Below are 27,348 nucleotides of genomic sequence, written 5' to 3' on the forward strand. Positions count from 1 at the left end.
GTACGATTTATTTTTCTCCACAAAAGTAACCTCAGGGTGATAGGAAAAATTATATATCTATCATGTTGCTTTGTTGTTTGCTTGTAGAAGCTGCGATTTGTTTTCTTCTCTTGAAATATTTGCTTTCTTTGTGACATGGAGAATATTTGGACATATATTATGCATGCATCTGCTTTATGCATGTATTCTTGCCCTTGGGTAGAAATCTAGTGTCCATGGAAGAACATGGCATTTGATTGAAAGCCACAGAGTCTGGTAGTTTTCCAACAGTTACAATTCACAGTTCTGCTTGAAGCAAATACCTCCAACTGTGGATAATGGACCTTCCTTGAGAATCTGAGACAAGTCACTGGTTAATGTCTCTGAAACAGCCTGTTAAGACTGTTACTACAAATTAGAGTCTGGATCATTGTGAAACCCAAATAGACTTCTTTCATCTTCCAGATGGCCGTCTGATTGGGAGCTGGGCAGGATCACGTTTCAGGTTGTGACTTAATGATTCAGGACAATATTTATGGTTATTACTTGACAGAGGGCAGTGAGGAAAATTAAAGCATAGCCCCATGCTTCATTTATGACAAAAAACAAATTCATGGCAGAACTGTAGATTAGAGATGGCATCTTCAAGCTCCAGGCAGAGCCCTGGCATCGTTCTGGGATGACCCACTTGACCAGGTACAGCCTGCCTAGCCTGGCGAGTCCTGACTTCAAACTTCCACTGATACATTATCTCTAGAAACTATCAAGCAAATCTCCAAATAGAAATCTTAGAAAAGGTATAGCTGTGAGTGAGAGCTTTCAGAGGAGACAAATAATGCAATTATATTCTTCACTGGTATGATGACTACATGCAGCTGAAATATTATGTTTTGAGGCACATTTTAAACTTTATTATTACAGTTGGTAATATCAACAGGAGAAAAATAATTATGCCTGCCAGTTGTGGGCATTCTGTTTATGTAGTGTGTAATTTCTGCATTAACTTTTTCCTCTCAAACATGCTCTACATGATATAATATTTATCTCTCACATTACCCAGAATTTTAGGAATTCCATAATTGGGTGCTATGGGGAAGAGAAAGATAAGACGGAGAAGATGGAGAAAGGAGATAAATAAAGCTCGAGGCAGTTAATGAAAGTGTAGATTGTCTAGAAGAAAAGCCAGGAGAAAGTTTATCTTGCTCCATTAATCCTCTACTCACTCTGTGAAATGAGAATGCACATATTGTTCTGGGGGAAAAAAAAGAGAGAAAACTAAACCATATGCCATTAATACATTTGACCAACTGTGACATTTTTTAAATAAGGCTTTAACTGGTTTTATTACACCAACTGTGTAATTTCAAAATGACTCCATCATCTATTATATCTATTATAAACAAGTACTTTGTTTAACCAAGCCAATAATAACCTTCGCAGACAGAGAAGGTTGGGATTTGAGAGAACCAAATCCTGATTGTTTAGATAAGGGGAAAGAGAGTCTTTGGCTAGAAATAGAAAAAAGGCTATGATCTTGAAAAATTGTAATTTATCACAAAATTACCAATAATTTGATATTTTTCTGTAGTGTATGGGAGCAGCTGTCTAGTGTCTGAAGAGGCACCCACTACCCCACCACTCCTGCCCCATCACACACACACACACACACACACACACACACACAGAGTTTCTTGGTTGCACACTCACAATTTAACTCCCAAAGGGATAGTAAAGTCTGGCTGTGTGAACATCACCGAGGGTGTGCTGATGGGGTGGGGGTGGGGTTGCCAAAGAACGTGTAGTCAAGTGACTTACACAGGAGTCTCTACCTCCTCTCTAGGCCTCTGCCTGGTCAGCCCAAACTGTGAGCAGCTGCTGATGGCAGATGGATGGGAGGGCAGAGCAGGGAGAAGTTTCCTTGCCTTTCACTTCCTGTGAGGTACATCCAAGACTCTCCTGGGTTCAATGAAAAGGCATCAGCGGTCTGGGTATTTTTTAGCTGGTAGCCTTTTTTACTTTTGATACAGGCTTTTAACACATTGCTATGCTCATCACTTTTATTTCTTTCCAAGCACTTGGCTTTGCTCCTGCCTTCTGGAGAAGCATAGGTCTTTCATTTTGCAGGAGATAGACTGGGTGCTTCTTTAGTGTATTGTGTGTACCTTTGTTTTCCGTGGTGTGCAGTATTTGTGGTGAGTGAGGCCACAGCTGGCTCCCTTGGTAAAGGCATTAGTCTCACTTTGGGCTGCTCCTTGGGGGCACTGGGGGCCTGCACCGTGACTCAGCTGGAAGGACACAGCTAGACTCACAACCTGCTTCTATCTTCCATGTCAGGGTTTCCAACCTCCGGGCCATGGGCCTATACCTCCTGTCAGATTAGTGTTAGCATTAGATAAGAAATAAAGTCAGAATAAATAAATGTAATGTGCTCAGATCATCCCCAAACCATCCCCCCCCCCCACAACACATACACACTCCAAGTCTGGGGAAAAATTGTCTTCCACAATATTGGTCCCTGGCTGGTGCCAAAAAGGTTGAGGACCACTGTTCTATGTGACAGGAGGAAACAGACCCTCTGCGTGTCCAATTTCATCTGTAAAATGGGAACAATAATACCAGACTCAGAAGATTGTAAGGATGACATGAAATCAAATGCCTGAGACGTAGGAAAAACACTCCCTAGTTGAAAGGTTGACCCCTGATCTCTGCAAAAGGAAAGCCATCCCACCTGAATATCATACCATCTGTGTCTCACACCACGCAGCTGGAGCAGGAACCATAAAGCCAAGGCCACAGGACAAGTGCTGCTGGGTCATCCATGCTCTGCAGTGTAGCCCCTTCCCAGCACCAGCGGCCCATGAAATCCATCTTCCCCTTTTCTGATGCGACATTGCATTTGCACCTTCATCACACTCAGTACCCTTAGGTTGCTGTTTGATAGTAATATCATCGGAGTCACAAATTTTGTCAAGCTGAAATTGATCTAATTTACATTCTGGGCCAATCCTTCCCCTTTAGAAGGGAAGTCCAGGAGACCCAGAAGGTTGTGTGACTTACTGCGAACACCAAAGCTCACTGGTGGCAAAGCTTGGTCTCCAGATGCATGGGGCAGCAGAGTTTTCCCCAACCCAGTCTCACAATATTATTTAACTTCTGTGTTTTCATGTGTGACTCCTACCTCAGCATCCACCCCGAATGCGCCCAACACTGGTTTTTAAAGTTCCCTCCAGGCATATCTGCTCACAGGCTGTCCTGCGTTTGAAGGGAGTAATCGATGAAAACTTGCTGAACTGGGCCAGTCGAGAGAAGGAGGAATTCCTAGACATGTCAGCAGACAAACATTTCAAGTAGCTTCCCCTTCAATTTTACAGACATATTGATCTGAAAAGTAATATGGATAAAATTTTCAGGTAGGTAGAGGAGGGTTATCTGGAACCAATGGCCACTGCGTTCCTTCCCCTGAGAGAGCAGTGCCTTTGTGAAGGTGGGAGCTGGGCTGTGTACAGGGCTGCACATTGATACTGTTACTCAGAACACAAAGGAGGAGGATATTTGAAGTTTTTCCTGCACCTTATGACGAATAGGACCTCTTTACAATAGACTAACTGTCCTCAGACTCAACTAAGCAGCAGCTCCTAAGCTGATTCACTTTCAAGCATAGTGGTGCGGGATGAAGGTACAAAACCCAGTGGAAAGCACTGCACACATTCAGAGAGAGAGGTGGATGCCGGGAAAGTGGAGGCCAGTCTGCCAATTAGGGGAGAAGTGAAGCAGATGACACCTGACACTGGGTGGAGAAGGCGGGGGTTTCAAGTACATATCGGATTCCGTTTTTACCAAGAGGGCAGCTTTAATCAAGTTCCCAGTGTAAATATTACCAATATAAACCAAATAATGGAGGTTAAATGGCCACTCTCGAGGTCATTGACTCTTGGTCAAGCTGGAAGATTTCACATCAAATGGACCATTGGAATATACCTGGAGGGGCTCCGTTTCTGACCATGAAACCTGAGCCCGCACTGACTCTTTGGCTGTGGATGGAGTGCACAGACTTGTGAGAGCAATAGGGCTGTCTCTGCTTTCAGCTCAGGGATTGTAAACCAGATGCGCTGCGGCCCAGGATTTCCATAAACACAGAGAGGGCTGTGGTTTCTTCATGGCTAAGAATCAAAGTGAATGTTGGCTGCATGAGCTGATGTATCCTGCTCACTGATATCCACAGGGATGGACACCTGGTGGTCCTGGGAGGGGACCCTTCTCCTACTTGGTTCTGGAAGCTGTGGTTTCTCATGAACCCTCAGGCAACTGTTTATAAGGTGTGCTATGAATTGAGTTACTAGATCTTGCTGTATATATACAGATAGCCAAAGTGTTAGTCACTCAGTCATGTCTGACTCGTTATGACCCCGTGGATTGTAGCCAGCCAGGCTCTTCTGTCCGCGGAATTCTCCAGACAAGAATACTGAGTAGGTTGCCATTCCCTTCTTCAGGGCATCTTCCTGATCCAGGGATCAAACCTGGGTCTCTCACATTGCAGGCAGACTCTTTACCATCTGAGTCACCAGAGAAGCCCATAGAGATAGGTCACCATATCAAACTAGAGATGAGCCTGGAGTGGAAATGGGGTCGACATAATCCTGATCAGCTAGACAATTTTGAGCATGTCTTCCCTTTTACTGTCCTCCGCTTTTGCTTTTGTCTGGCCATGCAGCCTCATTTGTCTCTGTCTTCTATTGTCCCTGCTGCCCAGTTCCTAAAATCACTGTCCTCAGCCTCTCACACAGGCTTCCTTGCTATCAGGAGTTTATGGTATTCCAAAGAGAACAGTATAAGAAGACAGTCTTCCGCAAGGAACTTCTCACAGTTAGTGCTCTCAGGAGGGGAAAGAAGGAGGGTAAACCCCTTCTGGATTGGGGGTGTTCAGAGGAGATGATTTTAACTATTATTTGTTTAAAACCCTAACCTTCCAAAAAAAAAAAATGCCAAGAAAGGTCTTCACTGAAAGGCATTTTAATGGACTGAATTTTAGACAAAGGTTGGAAGGGAGGGTGTTCTCAATAAAGAGAATAAGTGCTCAGAAGGCCAAGGTGTGGACATGGGGAAGCATGCAGTGTTAGTAGGACCATGAATGAGGGAAATCCACAATGAGCCTAAAAACATGGTCGGGGCTCGAGGGAAGTCTCTAATGCTGAGCAGAGTGGCTGGTGCTTGCACTTTCTGTGTAGAGAGGGTACCCTGGTGGCCTCTGTCTCCAAGCCACCTAGACCTCTGGTTATAGATGTTCCCTTTCATCCCTCTGCGTGTGGATGTGGTGTGGTCAGCCACCACTGCCCTCTTCACCCGGACTCCATGCAGGGGAGAGGCCACACAGTCAGAACTCCGCTTCCCGAGTCTTGTGTTTTGTTTTTTTTTTTTTAAAGAAACAACCAAACAAAATTAGGTACCTTTATTTCACTGTACCCTATTAAAAAATGAAATCATTGCCAAAGTCTTTTTTTGTTCTTGTAAAATGCTAATCATTATGCTAAGAGATTTATGTGCTTCATTGCATTTAACCCACACAGCACTCCCACGAGGCAGATTCCATTCCCAATTTACAGATAGAGAAACTGAGTCAGAGGGACGTTAAGAACCTTGTCATACAGTGGAAGACATAGGGATTAAACTCAAATCTATCTGACATCAGTCTGAATTCTTAACGGGGACTCATGGTGCTTCTTTAAATGAAATCATTGAAATGGTATCTTCTCAGCAGGTGTAGTTTTGGGGTCTCCTTCAGTTCTAACCAGGTTTGTGGTAAATAAACAATTTGTCATTTGCATGTCTTAGCCCTTTCTTCCAAAAATGGGCTTGTAATCAGAGCTATGGAAAGACGCCCCACCCCATCCCACCCCAAGGTAAATCTAAGTGAGAAGAACAGCGTGGACCGGCAGTGTGTTGGGCTGGCCAACTTTGAAGGGTGCAGAAGAGCGTTCCGTGGATATCCCCTGAGCAATCCTCAGCAGCAGCCAGGACTGGCATGACTGTCCAAGCTGGTGCCTCACTTGTCACTGAACTACGCATCCTGGAGGAGAGCACAGACCCTATCCGGTTGTGCTCCGGTTGAGCACTGTGTCTCATCTAGTTCGACACAACACGGCCAGGGCAGGGGAAGGCTGCTGCCTGTGAAACGCAGCCCTTGTCATCTTTATGGGCACTCCAGACCATAAAACCCGAAGACAGATGACTGCAATAGCCACATTATCTCTTTCAAAGCAAAAAGGAGAGGAGGGTGTGCAGCGAGATTGATGTACAAAAGCGCTAGTCTAAGTAAACAATCTACATAAATTTGCATGTGCATGGGAGCATTGTTGTAAAATGTGGTCTTCATTAAAGAGAGGCTGGTGATGTACCTTTAGGAGGGCCTGACGCCAGTGATTTCTGATCATCTGGTTCCCTTGTCTCTTTGAAGTCGTCCTGTACATGGAATATTTGCCTTGTCTAAATAATGCAACAAAATTGCCTGGAGTGAAAGCCACTGAAATCTAGATGAGGTAAATATAATACCTACTGTATAATTAATAGGGATTAAAGATGGATATTCACGTGTGCAATTTCCAGGGTCTTAGATACATCCTGGTGAGATATTTTGGAAAAATGATTTAAAAGAGGTTTAAAAGAGGTATCCTGGTTAAGAACTAACTGTAACTCACTGATCCCAAAGGAAAATAGAGTAAAGAATAATCAAGAGAGACCTAAAAGAACTTCCTTAATAGAAAGATGGTAGGAAATAGTTGCTCTCATTCTCTCTCATCCCAGGACTGACTAAATAGAGAAAACAGCCTTTAACAAAAGCATAGACGATTTAGGTTAACAAAATGACAAGCCTTCCTTTCAGAAGATAGCTTTGTTCAGGCTTCATCTGCTCAAAGAGACAGATGAAACGGAGGCAGAAAAAGTGGGATAACTTGGGACTCTTTCAGTAGAAGAAATAAGGAAAAAGAAAAGTGCTCAGTCTTGCTAAAGATAATCGAAAACAGAACTACAGTCACTGGACTTAAAATTAAAGAACAATATTCCAGACTCTGGTTTTCAACTAGTAACTGAGTGACCTTGGAAAGTTACATTGCTTCTCTGGACTTTATTTTCTTCATCTGTAAGACTGGATGGAACTTTGAACTAGAAATATTAATATCAATGGTTATTTCCAGTTCTAATACTTTGTCAGTTTGAGGTTCTAATGACAGGGAACAGTATGTTGTGATCTGCCTGCAATGGTCCTGATTTATGCCTAGTGTCCTGGTGTGATTATTCGCAATGCACATTTTCACTCTCAGAGTATCCTGGTTTGGACCATAAACTGTGGCCACCCTACCTATAACAGTTACTATAACAATTTCCCTTCACACTTGCTTAGATTGTTTTCCACAGTACAGGTTTTAATCAAAAAAGCAAGAGAAATATTTAGCTGAACAACTAGTTTGTTTTCTTCCAAGAAACAAGTAATAGTAATAATAACCGTTCTTGTTTGTTTTTTTTAAATTTTATTTATTTTTATTTATTTTTTATTTTTTAAATTTTAATATCTTTAATTCTTACATGCGTTCCCAAACATGAACCCCCTCCCACCTCCCTCCCCATAACATCTCTCTGGGTCCGTTCTTGTTTTTTAAGTTGACCATGTGCCTGGCCTTCTTGTCTAGACCTTTCCAAGCATTAGCTAATGTGATTTCTCATTAAACTCTAGAAATTAAGTGTTACTCATTTCTCTTTTACATTTGGGACCATTGAGGTACAAAAGGTTCAGACAACTTGCTCAAGTCAGTATTTGAACTTGAGTCTCTCTGACTCCCAGGCTCCAGCGTTTCAGTTTTCCATCATGCTGCTTGTGGTACTATGCATTTTATTAATAGCCATACTGTGCCCCCCTCTCTTCACCCAGTGTTTTGGCTGGTTTTAGCAGCCAATTATCTTGGATGTGAAAGCAAAACCTTTGCAAGTTCCAAACCATTCCATATGACATTTAGACTTACAGATGAAAATCTTCCAAAACCACTATGATTTCATGTGAACAACATTTTCTGCCTTCCAGCAAAGAAACTCAGACCCCTGGGTCACTGTGAAAGAGCCTTTGGAGCTCTACACTTTTTGATATTTACTAAACAAGGCCTGCCCAGAGATTATGGCAAATTGTGATGTTGATTAAACCATGATGTTCCTGTTACCCGGCAGGGCAAACGGTTGAGTGATAAAAGCAGTCCTGTGTTCTACAATCATTTTCAAAGCAAAGAAGGTCTGAACAAAATAAATGATTTGAATGCAAGACATAAACAACCAAACAGGCTGGCAAACGAGACCAGTAATGAGGCATCTGGGACACCAGTTCTGCTCCTGATGACTTTCAGGGCCAGCCTTGATGCCTTTCAGATTTTCAAAGAAAAATAAACTCGTGACAAAAGAACAGCAGCTGTGGGCACAATAAGGAAATTAGTTGGAGCAGATTTGTAATTAAGCATTGAAAATGGATCAGTATGATCCCTCCCTGCATACAAGTACCTTTCGTTTTTTCGCCTCTTTTCAAAATTCCTTTTATTTTTTTTCCCCAGAAATAAACACACTTTTCAGCTTCAGTCATGCATGTCCCGACCTGGGGTATTAGCTAAGGATATTACTTTTTTTTTTTTTTCTGGGAAAGAAACAAGAAATTAGCCCACAACAAGCCCAGAACCCCGTGAAGTAAAATAACATTGATTTTGGGTTCCCATTTTGTTTTTTTGTTTTTTGTTTTCATTTTATAACTTTGGAAAGACAAAAGAGTTGTCTCCGTTCAAAAGATTGTATGTTTATGTATAATAAAGAAAGGGTGAAAGATCCTGGGGTATTGGAAGGATGATTAAGTTTTATTTCCCAATACACGATGAGGAGGAAAATGTTATGATCTTCACAACTGTCTTTACACCATTTAACAATGGCATCACAGACAAAGCTTAGGCTCTAAAGATATTGTTATACACTGGAAGTTGTTTTTTTTTTAATAACAGTATTTTTGTACAGAATGAACTTTAGTGTTAAGTATTTTGATTATGCCTTCCAGGCTAGAGATAGCTCTCTGCTCTCCTCCCATGTCAATCACTTAGTTGCCCCCACCTCTACAACCCCTATTCAGATACCGCTGTGGGTGTCATGGCTAAGTCTCGGTAGCTACTAGATGGGGACAGATCTGGGCCCTTGGAGAACTGGAAATTAGCTATTTCTCAGAGGAGCCGACTCCTACTGTCTGGTCCACACCGGAGAGTGCACCCTGTCTCCTGTCTCTTGGATCCTAGCCCCTCTTCCCGTAAATCACTCTGAGCCCAGAGAAACGTAAGGGGAGCGGGTCAGACCCAGGTGTCCTGAATCATTAAGCATGCTGGCTCCTCTGGGGGGCCAGCTAGACCCTCTGAGTTTTGACAGCAGTGAAATGTGACAAGAAAGTAAATATCCTGGTGCCCCACTTCTCCAGAGGTCAGGCGTCCCTCAATCCGCCTTCTGGAACTCAGTTGAGAAGCAGGAAGGAAGCAAAACAGGCTTGAAGCAGCGGAAACACAAGTCACAAAGCAATGCACTTTAACTATGTCTAATTGACTCTTAATTAACACACACTCCTAACAAGCCCATTTCTGTAGTCTCCCAGCCCACAGCGAATTAAAAGCAGAAAATTAGAGGAGGATGAGGAAGGATGGAAGAGAGATTAGTAGTGATCACACTGAAGGCAGTCAGAAATGATGACAAACAGTCTGAAATCAAAGGAAGAGATAAAAACAAGCCCCTTAAAAGCAGTCCCCAAATTAGCAAGATCAGCAGTCCACAGCTGTGTGGGGTCAACAGCATGGTGCAGCTGTTCTTGAGCACCATTGTTCCTGCTCCAACAGCAGAGACGACCCGGATGAAGAAGCAAGCCTGTGCTGGGAACACAGAGACCCTGGCCAAGTGACCATCTCCTCCTTCCTAGGTTGTCCCCCCCAGAGTGCTTGGCAATCTCCTTGGGAACTTGCTGTTAATATGGAGCCCAGAATTGAGGCCCTGCCCTGGGGATTCTGATCCAAAACACCCGGATCCTCAGCCCAGGATTCTGCATTTTCACAAGGCCCCTCCCACAGGGATGGTGACTCAGAATCACACTTTCAAAAACACAGCTAACTCCTTTGCCAAGCTGGGAAATGGCTTCCTCAAATCATGTATTGTTCTGGGCCCTACTGCTTCTGTGAAAGAAAAGCCCTAGCGTATGATCTCTAAATTCAGCCAGACCAGCTAAAAGCATATACTAATTTTTATGAGCAACTCCCAGGCAGCTGCTGAGCAGTCAGGAAAGCGTTCGTGAGGATGACAGACTGATGCTTTTTTCAAAAAGGAGGCCTCCCAAAGTGTGCTCCGTCAGGGTCACTAACCTTTTTATAATGGTACACCTCCTTAGTAAAAATTTTGGGGATACTCACTTTGAATAGATGTGTATTTTTATTTATTTATAGTGTATACATGTGCTACTAAACCCATATATTATTTTATCATAAAAACATATACAAGATAAAAATGAAATTAGAAGTTCTAATATTTTCTACACATATACCCCCTTTTAAGACTCTTGGGATAAATTTTTGGCCAAATTCTATTCAACATCCACTAGAATATAAGCTATTTTGAGGGCATATTTTGCTTTATTTATCACTGTATTCAAGGCCCAGCACAATTCCTGGTTTGTGGTCCAGGAATGTTTTCGGGTGAATGAATGAAAGTATGTCTTGGAGTTTGAAGCGGCTAAGGTTTGGTTATCAGGAGGGTTCATCTATATGGAATATCTTTTTCTTCCATGGTAGTCAACAATGTGACTGAATAGAGAAAATACAGAGTGAAGTTGAGAAGCATCATTCACATTTGAGGAAACTGTCTGTTAGAATTTAGGGAGTATGATTAATATTTATGAAGCTCAGGAAACCCTCTCTGGAACAGGGGAATGACTCATAGTTCATGAAAAGGTAAAAGTTTTGGTTGTTGTATAACAGGTATGCATTAAATGCCATATGTGTTCATGAAGGGGTGTGTGTGTGTGTGTGTGTGTGTGCACGCGCACGTGCCTGTGTGTTGATATTCTCTGTGAAGTAGTGAATTCCTTTTTCACGTACATTCTCTGTCAGATGCAATTTATTTAACTGAGAGAATTTTTTTTTGGTTTGGGGAAACAAGGTAATATTTTTAAAATGTACATTAAAATTAATACATACACTGGACCCTTCTTATGCAAAGACATTTAAAATCTTGTTGCTCACATAAAACATAATTGATGTTTATGTCATACGAAGAATCACTTTACAAAGCCCTATAGTTGTATAGCTTTAGTATTTTGGTTGTCAAAGCGGCCATGAATTATAGTATCTGCCCATTGGTCATTGGCATGGCAATCTCTTAGTGAGTTATAAGAGTCAATGGTGACTGCTGAGACTGTGAGGAAGAATTTATCTTGGGAAGGAGAGGGTAGACCCATCTTTGAAGAAAATGCACAATGTGATGGATACCTACTTCACTTAGTCTAGCACTTCTCAAACTCTGATCTTAGGACCTCTTTACATTCTTTAAAATTACTGATGACCTGAGCTTATCTGGCTATACATATTAACTACATTGGAAATTTAAATGAAGAATTCTTTAAAATTTAAGAATGCACATTCCATTTGTTAACCGACAGAACAGTGTGTGTGTGTGTGTGTGTGTGTGTGTGTGTGTGTGTGTTAGTCACTCCAGTGTATTAGTTGTATCCAGCTCTTTGCACCCCCATGGACTGTAGCCCACCAGACTCCTCTGTCCATGTAATTCTCCAGGCAAAAATACTGGAGTGGGTTGCCATTCCCTTCTTCAGGGGATCTTCCCAACCCAGGGATTGAACCCAGGTCTCTTGTACTACAGGCAGATTCTTACTGTCTGAGCCACCAGGAAACCCCCTAACAGAACAATGATTATAGCCTTTAGAAAACTCCACTGTCAACTAAGTAAAAGTGAAAAAGGCAGATAACATTTTGATATTATTACGAAAATAATTTCAACTGAATGAACGCCTTGGTAGAGTCTCCAGAACCTCCAGGGCTCCCTGGAGTATATTTTGTGAACCACTGACTTTGCAGATTCTAGAGACAAAAACCTAACTACTCTTGGAAGAAGCTATCAACCAAGACATAAGAGTGACATCTGGCTGCTGAAGACTGAGGAATTTCAGTTGGATGGAGGCTCCACTTGTGACAGCTGGTGACCCACCACATTATGACAAAGCACGTACCATGGTGTGCTGAATGTGAAGGATACGGTATTTATAAGAATGACCTTTTCACCCCTGAAATATTTGGAACTGGTGACCTTGTCTTTTTGACATGATCCTTGACACAGTGACCCATGTTCCTGTGAATTCGTTGTTGTGGCCATCTCTGGAAATCATTAGCTTCTGAGTGTGGGTGAAGAATTCTGAAGGGTGGTTGCTCCAGATCTCAGTCTTTGAGTTTCAATAGCATTATTCTTTTGAACTGAGATCTCTTCATTTCAGTAGGAATTTTCTGCTGTGTCACAAACAGGGTAGAAGAGGCAGCTATTCTCTTGGGCGAATATCTACTATTTTCTTATTTCAAGTTTAACTATACAAATATACAAATATTTACTTGTTGAATGAATGAAATTTGAAGCATGAAATCAACTAAATGTATTAACCACGGTCTTGAAAGGACAGATCTTTTCTTAAGGCAAAATGGAGGAAGATCTTATCTCTTCCAATGACAGAAAGAAGTGGGGTGGACTCACTCTTGATAGAAATAAGTTGGTCATTTAGAGGTGAATCAGGGGCCATGGGGAAAGAGATAAAATACCAATAAATACCATATAAAATACCAGTGCAAAGCCCTTTGTTCAAAAAGCAAGAACAAAGGTCATTAAAAGTAGTAAAATATAGAACGCTTTCCTTCCTTTCACAATCTCTCAACTTGTCACAGTTTTTCATTTGCTATCTCATATCTTTTTAAGTAAGTAAAAATAAAAATTTTTAATTATTGGAATGAATTATACTACTTGTCTATATTTTAGAATACCAGTTTTAAATGCAAATGGAAGAACATTTAACCTATGTGCAGAATCACTGAAATTATATAATTTGTTTTTCATAGTATGTACTTGCATATAGATTCAGTTCTTACCAGAACAGTAGAAACACTTTACAAAACTCAGCTGTTTGTATTTCACTTCTTGAGACATGCACGTTCTGCCACACTTGGGAAGCAGATGGCTTCTGCCATAATATGCTAACCTTGTACTCACTGTGAGTCTCGTTAAAGTCCCACACAAAGCTGGTCCACCAGAATGCTATACTTGAGAGGCATTGCCAAAGCTATATGTGAACGGGGCAGCAGGGAACCGGAGATGTGCACTACTGCGCGTATCTTCTCTGCTTGCACACATGCTCCTTTGTCCCATTGGACCTCACAAGTTCAAGGAGAAAATTTTTGAAAATTTCAAGATGGCAATAGCTGCGGTTTAACCAAGCATGGGCCCCTATTGAGAATGAGGCATGGGGTCCTGTCTGACTGCACAGATTACAAACCCATGAAGCTGAGCCTGACTTGGAGGTGAGGCTCCTGAGCTGATAGCGGAGGCTCATTCTGGCCAGCTCTGGGTTATGCTGTATGTAAATCTCTCAAAGGTTAGAGGTCCAGGATCCCATGGGAGAATGCTCTTCTCACAGTGCCAGGGAGATAAGACAGCAGCAGAGGGAGCCCATGGTGATCTGTTGGGGTGCACAAAAGAAATTATTTAACTCATTTATCTACTTACTTTTTAATCCCATTCTTTAAAAATTTCCATGTGGTGTTATATATTTTCAGAATGTGTAAAACATATCAGCAGAGCACCACATGTATAAAATTTATGAATGTATAAACATACACTGATGTGTGCACTCAAAAATGTTTTACTGTAAGAAGTACTGGAAAGAACAATTGGAAGGCACCACCCCCAGGAGACAGCATAAGGAATGAATCAAGGAGTGTCTAGGGACTGAGGAGATGCCCATTTTGTTTACTTAGCAATGGCTTCCTGAGACGAGACTGAGTAGAAAGTAGAGACAAACCAGCACCCTGGCTGGGGTCAGCCCAAATCCCAACCCCACCTTCCCCTGATGTGAGGTCAGCAGTCCTATGTGAGCTTCAGCCAGACAGGTGGACTTGAGTAGATGGGAGCTCCTTGATTTATAAGGGGAAGAATTTAAGTTGTGTCCATGGAAGAGACCCAAGAATAAAGCTTGGGCATTACTGGCTCTTGTTGGATTTCTGTGAGCAAAAAAGAGACTAAAAATTCAAGGCAAAGCAAAAGGAGCCAAGTCAGTAGTAACAATTTATTGACTTTTATGCTGTTGAACTCACTATGAAGTGGGTCTTTACAGATGAGGAAATGGAGAGCCAGAACATGAAATGACTTGCTGCGGGTCATGGTTCTATTATCCTGTTCACCTATAGGTTGCAGCAGGCTGAGCAGAGATACCCCCATGTGGCAGGAAATTAATAGTCATCATCCCCATTTTACAGATGAGAAAGGCTGAGGTTCAGAAGAAGGCTGTAATGACCAGAATTTGTTCTGGACAGAAGCTGGGCATACGGTCCATGAGTGTGTCAGCCTGAGTCAGTCTAGAGACCAGTTGCCATGACTGAGATGCTGGCCAGCATCCTGTTCAGAGTGAACCCAGCTGTCTAACAGGAGGTCCCCAACCCATAGTACCAGTCCATGACCTCTTAGGAACCAGGCCACACAGCAGGAGGTGAGCAGTGGATGAAAATTAAACCATCCCTTTCTCCCCACTGGCAGTGGAAAAATTGTCTTCCATGAATCCGGTCCCCGGGGCCAAAAAGCTTGGGGACCGCTGATCTAAGAGGGTGGAGGGATCCAAGGGCTCAAATCTTAATCCCTGGTTTTAGAAATGAGTGAACACAATCTTTAGCTGCTGGACTGGAAATTATAAACTCAATTTACTTTATCTTTCAAAGCAAGTTCAAGGGCATTAAGAATCACTTTATAATGATCTCTTTGGTATTTATGATATCCCTAAAAGGCAACAAGGCTGCTTCATCTCATATTTATATCCATGCAGAGCTAAGGAGCAGGGACAAGGTCTTCCCACTTAGGATAAGAAAGATGCTAACCAACCCAAAACCCCTGTGCTGGCTCTGACATGGTGCTGCAAATAAGGCAGCTTCTTACTGTCTTTCTTTTCTTATTTTTACCTCATTTGGTTAAACCACACAAGCTCCGTGCTTGGAACTTCCGTTTCCTTATCTTGAACATCATGTACTGTTCCAGCTCACAGGCAGCCACCCAGGAAGGAAGCATTTCATTCCTTTCAGACAGAGGGCCTGGCTAGCCCACGGCCACGTTGCTGAAAAGCTCTGTAAGTATTAAAGAAGCTTCTTTTTGCTGCATTAAAAAGGTCAAGAACTGGAAAGTGTGCAGAGTTAGAGTTTAATAGTTATCTCTGATCTGCTTACCTTGAAATCAAGTTTCAAAAGAAAACTTGGAGAAGCAATGGTGAGAGAGGCAGAAACAGAGACAGACAGATAGATGGAATCAAGCTCAGGTCTCTTTCCCTATCCATTTTGAGTTTCCCTGCTGCTGCTGCTACTGCTGCTAAGTCGCTTCAGTCGTGTCCGACTCTGTGCGACCCCAGAGACGGCAGCCCACCAGGCTCCCCTGTCCCTGGGATTCTCCAGGCAAGAACACTGGGGTGGGTTGCCATTTCCTTCTCCAAGGCATGAAAGTGAAAAGTGAAAGTGAAGTTGGTCAGTCGTGTCCGACTCTTAGCGACTCTAAGGACTGCAGCCTACCAGGCTCCTCTGTCCATGGGATTTTCCAGGCAAGAGTACTGGAGTGGGGTGCCATTGCCTTCTCCTTATGTGCAAGTAAAACTTAACAAATCAATACATCAGGCTTCAGCCTACTTCATACTTGTTGGAAACCTAAGTGGTGCTAATTCTTTATTGTAATCAATTCATTATTCAAATTGCTATTATATGCTTATCATTTTCAATGTTACATGAAATGTGTTTTCTTTTTAACCAACATAACTTGGTTAAGCATTTATTTTCATAAAATATATAGATACCTCAGTGAATGCATTCTTTGGACTGGGCGGGGGTGGGGGAGGAAGGAAATTTGCCCAGCAAATTGTCAATCTTACAGTGTTTGTTTATTTTTAAAGCTCCTGGTTTCTTGGAAAATGCTCTTTAAATGAGCTATTTACTTTTGATTTACACAGCAGATGACTTTGAGAAGTTCTAAATTAAATAGGTAAAAAATGTTTCAAATGATGCAAAAATATAAAGAAATGTGACATGGAAAAATACCTGAGTCTGTCCTACCTAAAAAGTTATGTTGGGAATTAAACTGTGAATTGGGTAGAAAAAACGTCACACTCATTTTTTTTTTCTATTATAGGAAATTTTAAAATATGCATTCAATTCTGGACCACTGGGAGTCATGGAAAGTTCATGAATGGTCTCAAAAAGTATTTCTGTTATAATTTCATATGTAGGAAGCATATATAGGACTGAAGAGAAAATAGATAATGTTTCAAATATCAGTTTTACACTACACACCTGACTCTGTGTGACTGGAGAAGTGTTCGGCTTAGCTCTTCTTCCACCTCTTCACTTCCGATCCTCTCCCCAGCCTAGAGATATATAACAGACAGCGCAGGCTTGGTTGGAATTCCTCTCTCTTCCTCTCCCTTGCTCTACTGTCTTTGAACCTTCTTGGCCTTCCATAAACAGTCTCTGAGAAGGGAGAAGTGTCCAACCAAAATAGCCAGTGTTTTCTGAGGGCTTACTCTGAGCTTCTTTATCTACCTTGACCTAAGCTCTTTAAATGAACCACAGTATTTAATCTTTACTGCGAGCTTTCCAGGTAGGTTCTGTTAATAGTCCCATTTTAAAGTTGAGAAAACTGAGTCATAGGGGAAGTAAGTTGCCCAACAATATATAGTTTGTAAAAGGTATAGCAGGATTTCAACCCAGGCAGCCCAGCCTGTCTCCAAAGTACATGCTTATAACCAAATACTATACATACACACAGACACACAGACACACAGACTCACACACACACACACACACACACACAACCAAATACTCAACACACACAAAGAAACCCATCACCCCTGGCAAAAGAGGAGACAGGAGTATAAAGGAATATAATGGTTGGAGGGATGGAAGAATAATGACTTGAAGGAGGGCAGAAGAAAGGCTTGTTGGAAATGACTTGTTTCTTGATCCAGCTGCTGGGTTCAGGCATCTTGTAAAAATCTGTGGCACTGACTCAGTTCAATTCAGCTTAGTTGCTCAGTTGTGTCCGACTCTTTGCGACCCCATGAACCGCAGCACGCCAGGCCTCCCTGTCCATCACCATCTCCCGGAGTCCATCCAAACCCATGTCCGTTGAGTTGGTGATGCCATCCAACCATCTCATCCTCTGTCATCCCCTTCTCCTCCTGCCCTCAATCTTTCCCAGCATCAGGGTCTTTTCAAATGAGTTAGCTCTTCACATGAGGTGGCCAGAGTACTGGAGTTTCAGCTTCAGCATCAGTCCTTCCAATGAACACCCAGGACTGATCCCCTTTAGGATGGACTGGTTGGATCTCCTTGCAGTCCAAGGGACTCTCAAGAGTCTTCAACACCACGGTTCAAAAGCATCGATTCTTTGGTGCTCAGCTTCCTTTATAGTCCAGCTCTCACATCCACACATGACCCCTGTGGCGCTGACCACTTGTGTAATTTTATGTATGTCTTGTTGTTCAATTGCTAAGTTGTGTCCAACTCTTTGTGACCCTATGAGCTGCAGCACACCAGGCTTCTCTGTCCTTCACTATCTCTTGGAGTTTGCTCAAACTCATGTCGATTGAGTCAGTGATGCCATCCAACCATTTCATCCTCTGTTGCCCTCATCTCCTGCCCTCAATCTTTCTTAGCATCAAGGCCTTTTCTAATGAGTCTGCTCTTTGCATCAGGTGGCCAAAATATTGGAGCTTCAGCTCGCCATCAGACCTTCCTAGTGAATATTCAGGATTGATTTTCTTTAGAATTGACTGGTTTGATCTTGCTCTTCAATGGACTCTCAAGAGTTATCTCCAGCAACACAAGTTGAAAGCATCAATTCTTCAGTGCTCAGCCTTCTTTATGGTCCAACTCTCATATCTGTACATGACTACTAGAAAAACTATAGCTTTGACTATATGGACCTCTGTTGACAAAGTGCTGTCTCTTCTTTTTAAAACTCTGTCTCAGTTTGTCATAGCTTTTCTTCCAAGAAGCAAGCGTCTTTTAATTTCATGGCTGCAGTCACCATCTGCAGTGATTTTGGAGCCCAAGAAAATAAAATCTGTCACTATTTCTACTTTCTCCTCATCTATTTGCCATGAAGTGATGAGACCAGATGACCTGATCTTCGTTTTTTGAATGTTGAGTTTTAGGCCAGCTTTTCTATTCTCCTCTTTTACCTTTGCCAAGAGGCTCTTTAGTTCTTCATTGCTTTCTGCCATTAGAGTGGTATCATCTGCATATCTGAGGTTATTGATATTTTTCCCGGCACTCTTCATTCCAACTTGTGATCCGTCCAGCCTGGCATTTCAAATGATGTACTATGTGTATCGTTAAATAAGCAGGGTGACAATATACAGCCTTGACGTATTCCTTTCCCAATGTTGAACCAGTCTGTTGTTCTATGTCCAGTTCTAACTATTGCTTCTTGTCCTACATACAGGTTTCTCAGGAGACTGGTAAGGTGGTCTGGTATTCCCATCTCTTTAAGGATTTTCTACAGTTTGTTTTGATCCACACAGTCAAAGGCTTTAGCATAGTCAATGAAGCAGATGTTTTCTGGAATTTCCTTGCTTTTTCTATGATCCAACAGATGCTAGCAATTTGATCTCTGATTCCTCTGCGTTTTTAAATCCAAAGTGTGTATTACACTTCAATAGAATTAAAAGAGAAAAAGGAAATGAGCATAAATATCTTAATTATTTTTGCTCATTTCTCATTTCCATATGTATATATGGAAATATATATGGTGTGGGAAAACTGAATAGTCATTTGCCTTAATTAATCTTGTCAAAAGAGTCTCTGAGGGAATTTTTCCCATATGCAGGTAGCTGGGCAGGTGCCCTGGATTTGCGTGGAGGTCTTGCTGCTAGATAATTTTGCGTAATGACTTGATCTCTATCTCTCAGTTTATTTCTCTGCAAAACTGGGTATGGCTGATTCCTACATTGCAGGGTAGGATTAAACGATCACTTTATATAAAGACTGGGAAGTGGAGATAATCTTGCCTTCTTTGATGCTAAAGTGGTGAGGGCAATTAGGGTGTCCCAGCAGGTGCAGGGGAAGAAGCACTGGGCTTCATGGCTAGTGACCGGGATTCTGCTTCTTAAATAAAGTACAGATATTTAAAAGCCATTTCATTGGCAGGGTCTAGGTATGTTCCTTCTTCAGGTATAAAGCTCTTTCCTTTACCACAAGCTGTATGACCAGATCCAAGATTAGCCAGCCTGACACAAATGAATCCACCAACTTCTCCTTGTTCAGAAGGTGCAGACATTGCAAAAAGTACATTTCCCTGTCTCTGGAGTAAGTTGTGTTCCAGAATTAAAACGCTAAGGTGGAAGTGAATGGCTCTAACACATTTCTCAGCGTCTGTGACAAAGACTGAATTCCAAGGAGAAGTAAATGAAGGAAGGAAGAAGTTGAATTTCTTGGACAATGTGACTATTACTGTTTCTTCCCATTAGCTTGATGTGCTTTAAACCTGTAACATCTGAAATCTTTGTTCCCTTCTTTTGGGGCATCCATCACACAAAGCTGGCCTGCAGGCATTTGTAAGATGCCTACTCTCTGTAGCCCTTCACTGTGTCCATCCACACCTGATGGCCTGCCCTTCACAAAAGCCCATTCTAATTTTGCCAGCGGTCAGCTCCGCTTGCCACAGTCCCGTCAAAGCAGACAAATTAAACATGTCAGGTGACATATGGAAGAAAAGAGTTACTGATTTATTGAGGAGCTTTTTATGGATAGGAGTTATTTCTCTTGGCCTGGTACCTACTCTGCAGGCTTGATCGCATTTCAAGGTACTACAGTCGTCTACTCAAATATTCTAGGTCCTCAGATGTTTGTGTGCACACATCTGTCTGTATGTGTACATGTCTGAATACAGTGGGGAAGCTGCAGCAAGGCCATTGATTGCAAAGGGAGAATGAAGGGGAAAAGTTAAGGCTCCCTCCAGTCCCCACTTCTAATGATTTTCTGTGCCACTATGGCTATCTTAGTTGAGAAAAGGACTTAGGGTCACATTGTTAATGAAAAAACTCTTTAGGTGAACAAGTTTGAAAACATTGTGCTGTTTATTTGAAGAAGTACATAGGAAGCCCTATTTTTCCTTCCATTTTTGTTTGCAAATTGAATGCTATTGTGTCTATCACTTGTATTGCTTTATAAAAAAAGACCTAGTGGTATGGGAAGGTCAGATTTGGGGGTGATCATTCTCCCTCTAGCTTTTCAGATGTCACAGCCAGATGAAGGATAATTTAAGAAGCACGGAGCTGGGTGATGGGTCTTACAGAGCTGCCTGTCTGGTGGACCTGGAGGAAAGCTTACCCCAGCAAGGTAATTTACGACAGAAGACAATGTCAGCTCCCTGCAGGCAGCACAGCCTAAATTCTCCGAAGAATCCTGTTTTATTGGAGAGAGCTGTAAGGCTGGAGACAGGATAAGTTATAGCTTTCCAGTGGCTTTCCCCTTCCTCCTTTTCCTTGTTGTGATTGTTATTTATTATTTGTGGGTACGGAGGAGAGGGTTCACTTTGCCAACTTTTGAACTCTCTGGATTCATGGCTCCAAGTTTTGAACTGTCCCTGAACCTTCCTGCCTTCGAGTTCCTATTCTCTTAGCATTCTGTAGCGTCCTATTGTGAATGGAGAAAGACTCTAAAAGGTTTATTTTAAAAGGTTGAAATATTTTCTTAAACATCAAATAGAACTTTTTTTTTAAAGCAGCAACCTGTTGTAATGGGTCAAGAATAAATGAGTCAAAAACGTATGCTCCAAATTTCCCCCCGGTTATGCAGCAGGTTCATGGCTGAATTACTATTACGCTTTCTTGGATTCAAAGTCGATATGAAATGACATGACAAGGGATGAGCCCAAACACATTCATTCTTTTAGTTTCTGTTGCTTTGTTCCTTATTTAATAAAAAATGGGCTTTGGTTGAACTCTGGAAGCTAGAGAGAATAGAAAAGAGCAGGAGATATTTATAAGAAATGTTTTGCCAAGTAAGAACTCTATTAGGAAACAGGACATTTTGGCTAAAGAATTAAATTCTTGCTTTAATGGTTGTAACATTAGGAGGTAGAAATAGCTTTGAAATCTCGGCTGCCTAGCTCTCCACTATGTTGGAGCCCTTCTCATCACTTTCACGCTTACAGCTCACTTGGCGCCTCCTCCTATGCTTCAAGACCTGTCCTTAAGAACCCTGAGAGGTTATTTGGGTCTAGTACTTTCTGTGGCAAATTGCGTTGAGTATGTTTTAGTGAAAGTGGGCCCTGGGGGTACACGGGAGTAGCTCTGCAAAGGCAGCCGGGAATGAAGCCGAGGAAATACTAAGACATTCTGCTCTTCCTTGTGGTTCCTTTATCAGTGGTGTCCAGTGCTGTTTCGACCTCAGAAGACCTGTGTGGGGACAGGGCAGGCTACTGGGAGTCAGAGGGCATGGTATGTGGCTGAAGTTTCGAGACCATTTGCCAAATGCATGTCCTGGCACCTGGGCAGCAAAGGCATATGTGAAGCCTACGTGATGATACACTGTAATGTGTGTTTGGGTCAGAGTAACCACGAGACCACAAACCAGACAGAGCCATGCAAAGAATGTTTACTTTTGCTGTAACATTCCCCCACACATGCTTGGGAAAACTAACTCACCACGTGCTATGAGTCTGCCCTGTTTCCCCACCTGACAAAAACACTGGGCTCGCCATTTGCCACCCACCTTGTGGAGTGGATGCGAGACGTCCTACAGAGAGCTTAGAGATCCCTGGTTGAAAGTCAAGTACCCATACAAAGTACCAAGCACCACTTTTTAGCATTAGAGACAGATGCTCAGAGGGAAAGGTAGGTACATTTTGCCACCAGTTCAAAACATGCCTTCTACTCCTGTCCAGAGAGTAAAACATGGTTGTTAAGAGTTGAGATGACAGAATGTGCTGAAGAGAAGCTGCCAGGAAAACCCCTTTGCCCAGTCCTTGCCCCAGGGTCCCGCTGCCAGTGGGGGATTATCTAAAGTGGGTGTCCTTAGAGAAAGCAGGAATTCTCTTCCACCACAGACTGTTGAAACCTTCCCATTTCACTGTTTTAAAAGCTGCAGAGAATTAAAAATAGAAGCTTTTTGGAGGGAGGAGAGGGTCCTTTGGGGGCACTCTGTTTGCTTTGGTTTCTATCTCTCTCCCTGGAATGCAGTAAAAACCTGGGGAAGTCAGCACTCAGAGAGGAGGCCTTTGCAGAGAAATGAAACCCCCTCATGCCAAAGTGAAGGGTGAGGAACTCTTCTGGGTTCTGGTTTTATAATCATTTCTGTTTATACTAGGAAAGAAATAGCCCCCTTCTTGAATTCAGCACATGTAGTCTTTTCTTAACGGCTCCCCTCCTTATACAAACATGATCAGGCCTGGTCCTTCAATAGGTTATTATTTAGCAGCTAATGTTAAATACAGATGAAAACTTGCCAGTTGAATGGGATGACTGTCCCCCAGGTGTAAAAGTGCCATTCACGCACAGGAAGTGACGATTGTAAATGGCGGCTGTCAGAGTCAAAATAGCTGGGGAACAGAAAAGTCTGTATATTCTTCTGAAAGTTCAAAAAATGGTACGAGGCGAGGACTGTGAAAGGTTGTTTTGGGAGCCACAAGTACCTGGGGTCCTAAGAAAACGAGGAGGGAGGAAAGATGTTGGAGCTCAGGATAGTCTTGAGCTATGCTTTCTCTCCCTCTCTCCCCTCACCCCCGCCACACACACATTTACACACAGCCCTATGGTTTATTCTCCTAGCTCAGGTTATATAAAATGCCAGGATACAGTAAGTGTTATTCTGGAATTATCTGAAATAAAGTTTTTATTGGGGATCCTAGTGTGTTGTCTGGCCCTGAAACTTTCATCCCTTTTTTCAGAAATCCCTGTGAGAAGAGCCCACAAAGAGAAGCAAATACATATGCAGAGATTCTGAACATGCTGGCTTTAAGAGGGAGGGACCCAGTGTCTCCCTGCTCTGCGGTGGAGCTGAGTTCCCTGCTATTTCCCTCTTCCTCACCCCTGCCTGGCTCTAGTGATGTGCCGCTGCACCCGGCAGGCTGCTCTGGCAGCCTCGCTGTGAGGACGGGTCTTTCTCCCTCCTCGAGGCAGGACTCTGAATTGGATTTATCTGTGCCCAGTTGAGACCTGTGCAATACACAAGACACAGAATGGGTACACTTAAGTTACTTCCTTGCTAAGAAGAAAAATTTCTCTTTCCTTTCTGCAGGGAAAGATTACGAGAAAAGTCCCTCCTCTCTTCAGCTCAGAAGGGTGATATGAAAATGAAAAAGCTAATGTTCTTGACAGGCATTGTCATGCCCAGGTGACAGGCAAGGCAACATTATGCTTATTATTATGGTTCCCGCCGAGTCCCTGTGTGCTCATTACTTTCTCTCTCTCTCTCTCACATCACAGGGGTATGTACGGTCTCCCTGGGAAAAGACAATGGTGCAGACTGTTAATGAGAAAATTCATGGGGCCACACTAGACAAACATTTCAAATTATGGTTTCCTTGGGCATTGATCATGCTTCATTCCCATGTGAGGAAACCCGGTAACCCAGCTACCTTGAAAACAATAGTATGAGCATGGAAGGGTTGGGACAGACCTAAACATTTAAATTAATATTTCAAGAAATGCAAAACTTGGATAGCTCACGCATGTTTGATTTATACAGCCCTGTGTTGCCTGGTAGCCATGGGCCACATGTGGCCAGTAAAACATCTGAAATGTGGTTATTCTGAATTAAGATGTGCTGTGATTGCAAAACATACACTGGCTTTTGAAAACTTGGCATGAAAAAGAGGATACAAAATACCTTATTAATATGTCATTCTTATGATTATATGTTGAAATGATATTTTGCATGTTTGCTTAAATATTTTATTAAAATTAATTGTAACTGATTTTTAAAAAATGTAGTATGGGGTGGTCATTCCCCGACAGTGGTTTCCAGAAAATTAAAAATGCCATATATGGCTGCATTTGTGGTTTACATTATATTTCTATTGGACAACTCTAGTATAGACTTAGAGACAGTGTGGGAACTGCTATCTGGAGTTCGGTATTTCAGGGATATGAGTGACCTGAAAGGACTGTTGTTAAAATGTTGGGACAAATTGTGAAACACTAAACAGATAAAAGAGAAGTTACTGGGTGTCCCATCTAATGTATTCTTGTTGTTATATCCATTCTTCACTGTTTTTAAGCTTCTTTATAATTCTGCAAGTTGTAGAAAGCCGATAATAATGAAAATGACTCTTACCTATTAAAAAGCAAACTAATTTGGTCTGATGAAATGTAATTGATTATTGACATATGCTTAGAGCTTTTAGCATTTCTGTGCAAATTCATCTCAGCATTCCTTGTAGTCCATATATGTATGGTCCCTTGAATTATTTGACCCTATGGTAATATCCTACTTGTTATCTCACTAATTAATGAGTCAAAAATCTTCAGCATGAGTTCATTGTATATTTGTGTGAGAGTTATTATGTTATTGTTGTGAACAATACTAGAAAATTTAGGAGTTAATAGTGGTCAAAAATTAACTACTCTGTCCTTCCCTCCCCTCTTCAACCCCTAGCTACCCCTATGGTCCCAGTGGTGGAAGTACTTCTGAAAACCTGAGACAGGGTAGAAAATGCATTTTTCTATAGAAAGTATTTTACCTGACGGTTGATTGCCACTTAAGCTCTACTCACATATAGAGCAAGCTAAATCATGGGTTATGTTGAATTTTGTGAACGAGCCAGGAAATCTTTCCACCTGGTGGAGTACCTGATAAGAGAAGATGTGTTGAGTTCCAATAATGAAGCAGAAATCTAGGATGTAATTCATTCACAAGGCATACACTGTGGATGTAGGCCTCCCTGGTGGCTCAGCAGTAAAGAATCCGCCTGCAATGCAGGAACCATAATGAGACACGGGTTCCATCCCTGGTTTGGGAAGATCCCCTGGAGGAGGACATGGCAACCCACTCCAGTATTCTTGCCTGGAGAATCCTATGGACTGAGGAGCCTGGTGGGCTGTAGCCCATAGGATTGCAAAGAGTCAGACTAAAGCGACAGTACACGCGCACACTGTGAGACTGATCAGGCGCCCACTTGCACAAAGTCCTCAAGTTTAACAGTAAAAATATTTAAAAGAAAGTGAGTCGTTACAGATTTTTGTTGCCACTCCCCCGGTTTTTTCTTTTTTGTTTTATAAATGTTAAGAAAAAAAAAAAAAAAAACAGCCCCATTCTTATTTTACCTTGCTGTCATTTTCTAAAAAGAACTGGCTTCCTTCAAAATAATGTGTGACAAGATGAGCCAGGCATATCTGTATGTCTTTCATATTTCCATCTGTTACTGTGAACAGAATGAATTTGAACAAATATAAGCAAATTAAAAATGTAAAATAGGCGATTTATGCACTCTGATTTTGTTAAGAATTTGGAAATACTACACTTAAGGTATATGTTTTATTTCTTTTTCTTTATTATTTTCTTAAAGAAGTCAGCTTTTATTAGCAAAAAGATCATTAAATTTTGTGAGTATTGGCCTCCAGCATTTAAGTTTTTATAGAACATGTGAAAGTTTACCAGTCTTTCACCAGCAGGGACATATGATTTTTATACATCTATAATTCTGAAAATGAAACATTTACTCTATAAATACAGAACAGTTCACTTATAAATTTTATGTTTTGTGGGCTATATTTTTTAGTATAAAGCAGCTACCTTGAAGAGTCCATTGAAAGTACAAGTATACCACATACAATATTCTTACCTATATAATCTGCCCATATGTAATTATTTTCATTTTTGGTTCTTTGGGAATATAACCTGAGACAGCTTTAATAAAGCCCTGGACCCAGGTATTTTAATATCACAGTTTACTTGATGGTATTATCAAGGAAAATAAAACATATGCCTTTTTATAATTTTCAGTTGTATGAAATTAATTTTTGATGTTTAACTAATATATTTTTATATTAAGAAAATTTTATATTATAAATCTTTTTATTAAGAAAAATTTTGACAACTGTTGACAAAGAAGAGTATGAATTTATGCAACTATTTGTGTATTAAGATAACACTGCTTCAAAAAATGGATTTAATTAAATAAAAATTTTTGATGAAAGATCTTTATGTGTTTTTAATGTATCTTATAAAAGGCACGATATATCTTATCAATAAAATAGGGAAGGAACACTGCCACATTGAATCTTCTATCATTATTCAAAAATAATAGAGTATTATAATTTAAAAATAAAACCAAGTTTTTATTTGTATGGAAAATGTGTTTCTCATAGAAGAACTTTAGTCTCGATCCATTTCTATAAAAAGGAATTATATATCCTTGGCTTTTTTTAATACAGCAATTCTCTAATTGGTATTTTCTCTTAAGTTGATTTTACTTCTCTAAGAAAAAGTTTGTTACAGTGATGGTCAACAGTTAATGCAAAGCTATAGATTCTTTCTGGAAAGAAAAGAGTTGAGGAATCTTTTCCAGAAAATAGTTTTATTGTTTAACCTCACAATACTTGAAAGATTAATAAAAAGATGATATTTTTATCATCTACTATCTATTCAGGACTAACAACATTTAGAAACAAAAAATTACTAGTTATGGCATATACTATATTATTTATCAATACTATTAATTATATAAATAATATCACATCCTGTATATGACATATGGTTTCCTATGTCAGAAGATTCTCCATTGTTAATAGGTCCATTATTCATGTGAAAAATAGTTAAGAAAGCGGTGAACTCAGAAAGTACACAAATACTTCAGATACTTGTGATTTGGAGTCCAGACAATCCATTAAATGCCTGGGACTGTTAGGCAAAATTTTTGTGTTTATTATTATCTTGGAAGAGGAAATCTTTGTCAGAATACTTTAGAAATACTTTTGACCATCTCCCTTCAGAAAAGGTCCAAAATTCTTAGCTTGTAGGATTGCTAAGGCTAACTGCTTACCTCTATAACATCTAGATGAAGATTTTAAAGAACATCTGATTGTTT

General features: G+C 41.2%; 1 long non-coding RNA gene across 1 annotated transcript; it reads left to right on the plus strand.

Annotated features, from left to right (window-relative positions):
• The first annotated feature begins 15,114 nt into the window (after nt 1-15,114).
• On the plus strand, nt 15,115-26,459 carry LOC121819413 (uncharacterized). The gene is made up of 3 exons (XR_006059651.2): nt 15,115-15,403; nt 20,546-20,657; nt 21,687-26,459. It is a non-coding gene; the product is annotated as an uncharacterized LOC121819413 (long non-coding RNA).
• The last annotated feature ends 889 nt before the right edge of the window (nt 26,460-27,348 follow it).

This window comes from Ovis aries, chromosome 4, assembly GCF_016772045.2.
Source record: "Ovis aries strain OAR_USU_Benz2616 breed Rambouillet chromosome 4, ARS-UI_Ramb_v3.0, whole genome shotgun sequence".
NCBI lineage: Eukaryota > Metazoa > Chordata > Mammalia > Artiodactyla > Bovidae > Ovis > Ovis aries.